Here is a 4,887-nt window from a genome sequence, read left to right as displayed (position 1 = left end):
AACTCACAACTTGCAATATAATTTAGGGTTAAGGTTGAAAGGAAGATTTATTGATATTATAATCAATACTAAGTTGGTTGATTCACAGAGAAAATTTATGTAAGTTAAATCCCTGTCAGGTATGAGCATTTCCAGGAAATTCTGGCTCTAAATAGAGTATTTAACTCCACTTAGCTAGTCTCTAGTCTCTAAAACTTGCTATAGATGTACCAGAGGTTAACATTTACTCTGGGTCTCTTGCTTAGAGTTTTGTATGCTGAAATATCTTTCATCTATAAAACAAGCTAGAACTATCTCCAGCTCTAAGTGTACCTTATTACATTATTGGTTATTCATTTTCTTTCTAATCCTAGGTATTTAACATTATACATTTATAGTTATTATTCCAAGGACTCTATAGACTTTACTAGACTGCCAAACGAGTCACTGACAAAGAAAGGTTAAAAATCTCTCTTCCAAATGGAGATTCGAGCAAGAGGGTACTGGAATGAGTGCAGAGTGCAATTTCATGGACTAATATGTACCTAAATTTTTTTCCTTTCAATAAATTCTATGCATCACAGAAGCATTTTGAGCATAGGGAATCATTTCCAGATGATTAGATGATTATAAAAATTACTGATTCTCACTATAAAATTTTCACTTACTATATCCTCATCACTGTGAATTCAGTGATACATAATAACACTGAAGCTTTTAAATAATTTACTGGTCAGAGAGATTTATTGTTAAGATGGAATATTACATTTCTGTCAAGTTTGGGTCAGAAAGAGACAGTCTGACCTCTCATAAACTATGTTGAAATAATCTTTTTTCAGATCTATTTCATCCCATTTTACGTTAGAAAATTTTGAAATATACAGTTTGTAAATTCATATTATTCAAGGGGATGCAATTGCCCATGGTTTAATAGGTGGGAAGAATTTCCATTTAAAAGAAGTTAAACATCCAGTAAATAAGTCAGGATAGCTCTGCAATTGCCTTCCAAACATGCAAATTTTTCAAGAAATATTATATCCACCTAGAAATGTATTTTTAACACTTTGTTCTGATGTTTAGAATTATATATTGGACTTACTAGGATTTTTCTTTCATGATGGATTAGTAATCCATCAGCATCAACATTTTGACCTGAATCAAAGTGAGCTCATAGACCAATGTAATTTTCTGTCCCAAGAGATTTCACTTCACACCGTGTTTTACTAAATATAATTAAAGCAGGGTGTACTCATCTTTACAACTAATATCAATATCAGACAGTTTGGAGTTGTAACACAATGCATGGCAATCATGAAAAATCTACCCTTTGTACCTATTTAAGCACATGTCAAGTGTTTCGAAAAACTTTTCCCCTTGTCTTCCAAAGCTGTAGCCTCACCTCTCTCATTTGGCATGCCACATCTTTCTCATAATAAACACCAATGTGCCAGTTAATAATCCCAGAAATAAAACAAGCTCATTTTGGAATTTTACACCTCCACCAACTAAAGTTTACAAAGGGGCAATAAAGTAATACATAATACGGTAGTAGAACTTATTATGGTCAGTTAAAGTAGCTTAATGTCTTTGAGGTTAGAGGGACATTATCAAATTTTAAAGAGGCAAGAGTTTTTAAAGTAGGATATGCTGATCCAAAATGGAACGTTTTGACATTCAAATAGCAATGCTAGTGGTTAGTGGTAACTGATGAGGTCTCCTTTCTTCATGGCATACTATGGAGTTTATGGAATTGGGAGTACAAGGTTTTACAAAATATTACAGCTTTATACTGAAAAGTTGTTTTTTTTTTTTTTTTTTGTTGGGGAAGAAATCAACTGGGTTTATTGACTCATGAACAGGGTAAAGTAATGTCAATAGGTTTGGGTTCATGCTGTCTCAGACCTTGACTGCTAAGTAGTTGAGAAGCTCCTTGGACATGTGCCAAGTGAAGAGCTGGCACTGGGCACTTCAGTACTGTTAATGTACTATGACCAGTCTGGTTTTCCGTTGTGGCTGAGCACCAATGATGATCAGGAAGCAATCCTAGGAACCTGGGAACCAGCTTCAATTGTCTATGTCCTCCCAGTAGCATGGGTGGCATGGTTCAGAGGCAGCAGTTCAGGGAGGTTGGGTGTTATAGAAGATTGCATGCTGGTCCTTGACCTTCTGACAATGCTACTCTTGGTAGCTTCTTAGGGGTAGACAGACAAGCTTAGATAATAATGCCCTCCAGGACCTTTTCTTCTAGGTAGAATTGGTTGAAGGAGAATAGGTTCAGGTCAATAGTGCTGAAATATCCAATTAGCAGTATTTCTGCCACACTCTGTCCCACACCAGGAGCATGTTGTAGCCCATAGCCACTGAAGCCCATGGCAAAGTACCTGTTGGAGATTAGTGGATGTGGTCCCACTATTGCATTCTGCTCAAATGTGTTATAATCATAGTAGCCAGCCCAGGTGCTCTGCATCTTCTGGGAACTGAAAGATGAAACCCTCTAGGCCAGACAGGGCACACCTTTTCCTGAAAGAAGGCGTGATCTGCCTCTAGATCTTGAGTATCTGTTTCCTTTTCCTCCACGGGGCTATGGACACCTAAGTAGTGACCTTCTCATCTGAAATAGGCTCCATTGATATCTATAAGTAATGGGGCCTTCAAAGCCAGGTTGCTGTGGGCAATGCCAAACACACATACCTTTTTCTTGACTACACAGGAAGGCTGGTGCCTTGCAAAGTGCCTGGGGGCCCAATGCCAATTCCAGTCAGCTCTGCTAACTGCCCAGACCAGGCCCCAACAACGCTGATCACTACAGCATACTCCAATGGTTGGTATACCAGACTGTTGTTTATCTTTATATAGACCTCACAAATTCTTTTAATGTTTACTTCTTCCCATCCGGAAGTCATCATGGGCCTTACTTGAAGAGACTAACTCTCTGACCTCCCTATGACTGTGATAGACCCCCATAGATGAGCCTTTCAGTGCAGTCTATGAAGCAGGCACCATGGATCAAACCAGACCTCATTTTCTAGCCCATAAAATGTCAAGGTGTAATGGCAATCAAATTAAGATCTTTTGCTGTTTTTGTTTTACTAAAAGAGCTTCTGATTGAATAATGTGATTAAGGAGGATCTATCACACCCATTGAGTAGAAAGCTTGATTAGGGTAGTTGTTTTGTAGGAGGGTCCCAAGTACCTTTTGTTTTTTCTGTTGAGACACTGGGTCCCAGGGTTATGCCTGCTGGCTCTAAAAAGGGTAAAAATATACTGAGGGTAAGACTTTTCTTTGGGGCTTACTGACTGGAAGTGTTTCTTTGGCCAGAGAGACTCTGGGAAGCCCTTAAGGAGTCATCCGCCTAAAACCCAGAAGTTGATGCTTCCCTCTCTGGTAACTGTGTATATATGTAATGATCAGGCACATGTATGTATGTAATGGTCAGGCAGTTTGGTAGTGTTGTCTGTTGATTTACTTTTGATTGCTCTGAAATTTTGATTTTGATTTTCTCTGATACCTGTGCTTGATTAAAGTGATTGTTAACTGTTGGGTTGTTAGCTCAGTTCTCACGTGAACGGTTTCGGGAAGGTAAAAATGAGGGCTTCTTGATTGCGAGCTCTCATGAGGCCCCCCAGGGAACAGCTGGAAATTGAGGAGTGAGACTCGAGCTTTCTTGTTTCTCCACCTCTTCTCAGTGGAAACTTGCTGGGGAGAGCATCCCACCCTTGAGATTGGTCCATGGTCTGAGCACACCTTTTTGTTAATTAGCTAAGAGGCTGAGAGCATGCATGGTATCCATGTGTGAACTATGTGGCTGGAAGAGCTTAAGTGGGGACAGGAAAGCCTGAGGAGGGGTCCCCTCTGGAGGTCCCTCCCCTCTTTCTCCTCGTCCTCTCACTGTGTGATCCTTGCTCCTTGAGGAGGAGTGGGGGTTCCTTCTCCTGGGGAAGAACTTGCCCTGCATATGGACACGAAACTAAGATCCTGAATAAAGCCTACCACTTGTTTGACTCTGGAAAGTCTCTTCTCTCGATACGTTTATCCGGCTGGCCACTGAAGACCTGGGGAAAGGTAAGATGACTCGGGGAGCCCACGGCAATTAGGCAGGAGAGTTAACCTCTTGAAAGTTGCTTTACTTTTATGAATGCAGATCTAAGAACCTGTTGTAGTAAGCCCCCCTTTGTATGTTGGAGTGCTTACTGATACACAAAGCTACATCCTCTGTGTTGATCCAGGGAAATTTGTTTTGAAGTTGCTCAGGAAACAGTAGCCAAAGGCTCCTTCTTGCCTCTGCAATTTTACATTGTGTTCCATCAGTGAAGCATTTTCTTCTGAAGCCAGTAGAAGTAGCCTGAGGGACTGAACTGGATATCTAGAAGAAGCTTTTTAGGAACAGCTGGAATTCAGTGGAGAAGAGAGATAACTGGATGTCCTCAGGGAATGAGAACTGCTGCCAAATGCCTCCTGTGGAAATGATGGTGCAAGCATAGAGTGCACAGGATCTCGTTCCACCACCCATATCCATATGACATTTTTTCATGCTTCCAGCTACTTCAGCCAGTAGGCTGCAGACCAAATGATCATACCACCCTCTATGATCACCATGTCAGCATGTTCTGGGGGCAGGTGACTTGTGTCAGTAAATGGCTCCCGGGATCCTCCAGGCCAAGCCCCTTGAAGTTTCTTCTTAAACTCTGCTCATTTTCCATCTTTGAAGTTGAAGGGGCCTCTACTGTGTGTGCACAGGCCCTGACTCAGCAATCCATGGGAGACTCCAGGTGCAGTGCCACACAGAGCATTATGCTGAAAAGTTGCACACAAGAGTGTAAAGGTAGGATATCTGTTATTTTATCATATTGCATAATGGAAATATTTTTTAGTTTATGGTTTTATCATATCATAAAGTAAACAGTTCT

General features: G+C 40.7%; 1 pseudogene; it reads right to left on the bottom strand.

Moving 5' to 3' along the window:
* Positions 1-2,191: 2,191 nt before the first annotated feature.
* Positions 2,192-4,285, bottom strand: LOC140511044 (FAD-dependent oxidoreductase domain-containing protein 1-like; annotated as a pseudogene).
* Positions 4,286-4,887: the final 602 nt, after the last annotated feature.

Source organism: Notamacropus eugenii, chromosome 6, assembly GCF_028372415.1.
Source record: "Notamacropus eugenii isolate mMacEug1 chromosome 6, mMacEug1.pri_v2, whole genome shotgun sequence".
Taxonomy (NCBI): Eukaryota; Metazoa; Chordata; class Mammalia; order Diprotodontia; family Macropodidae; genus Notamacropus; species Notamacropus eugenii.
This window is presented reverse-complemented; position numbering and strand designations above follow the sequence as displayed.